The sequence below is a fragment of the Lipotes vexillifer genome, unplaced genomic scaffold (genome assembly GCF_000442215.2).
Source record: "Lipotes vexillifer unplaced genomic scaffold, Lipotes_vexillifer_v1.1 scaffold461, whole genome shotgun sequence".
In the NCBI taxonomy this organism is placed as follows: domain Eukaryota; kingdom Metazoa; phylum Chordata; class Mammalia; order Artiodactyla; family Lipotidae; genus Lipotes; species Lipotes vexillifer.
Genome location: NW_006799479.1, coordinates 1,099,885 through 1,100,790, shown reverse-complemented (window position 1 = coordinate 1,100,790; position 906 = coordinate 1,099,885). Strand labels below are relative to the sequence as shown.

At 46.0% G+C, this 906-nt stretch overlaps 1 pseudogene; it reads right to left on the bottom strand.

The window, feature by feature from the left end:
• Positions 1-675: 675 nt before the first annotated feature.
• The window catches only part of LOC103078643 (histone H2A.V-like), a 3,992-nt pseudogene continuing 3,761 nt past the window's right edge, over positions 676-906 (bottom strand).

Here is a 906-nt window from a genome sequence, read left to right as displayed (position 1 = left end):
TATAGAGCGCAGGCTCAGTAGTTGTGGCGGACGGGCTTAGTTGCTCCGCGGCGTGTGGGATCTTCGCGGACCAGGGCTCGAACCCGTGTCCCCTGCATTGGCAGGCGGATTCTTAACCACTGTGCCACCAGGGAAGCCCTCAGCTGTTTTAATTAAACAAAGCTCTTTTAATAAAAGGTAAAGTTGGAAAGGGTAATTTTAAAAATATGGTTTATCAATTCCATTTTTGTATAAAGCAACATGGGAGAAAACTAGCCAAGGAACACACAACTGTTGCCACATGAAAATGTACTTTTTTAGAAAAAGATTTTTTGGATGTGGACCATTTTTAAAATCTTTATTGAATTTGTTATAATATTGCTTCTGTTTTATGTCTTTTTTTTTTTTGGCCACAAGGCGTGTGGGATCTTAGCTCCCTCAACAGGGATGGAACCTGCACCCCCTGCCTTGAAGGCCAAGTCTCAACCACTGGACCACCAGGGAAGTCCCCCAAAAGCTACTTTTATCAAACTTCGAGTCTTAGAACCTACAAAAGCTTCTTGTAGCAAGTCTGAAGCAACTTTCTATGCTTTTCCACTTAACTGTTTTAAAAATTCCACATAGCCCCATTATTTTTCTTCTGACCCAGTTACAGTACAATGACGGCGGAGGAAGAATGTCAGTTAAAATAACTATCTAAGCAGTTCTCTGCTGTTCCTTAATCAGAGAGTTGCGGACGTGACGGATCACACCATCCCCAGCTATGGTAGCCTTGGTAAGCGAGTCCAATCTCTAGTCAGCGCGGATCGCATGCTGCACGTGGCGCGGAGTGATCCGCGTAACTTCGAGATCCTCGGAAGCGTCCCCTGCTGGCTCCAGCTACTGGAGAAGTACGGCCCGGGCACTGCCACAGTGGCACCCGCTCTT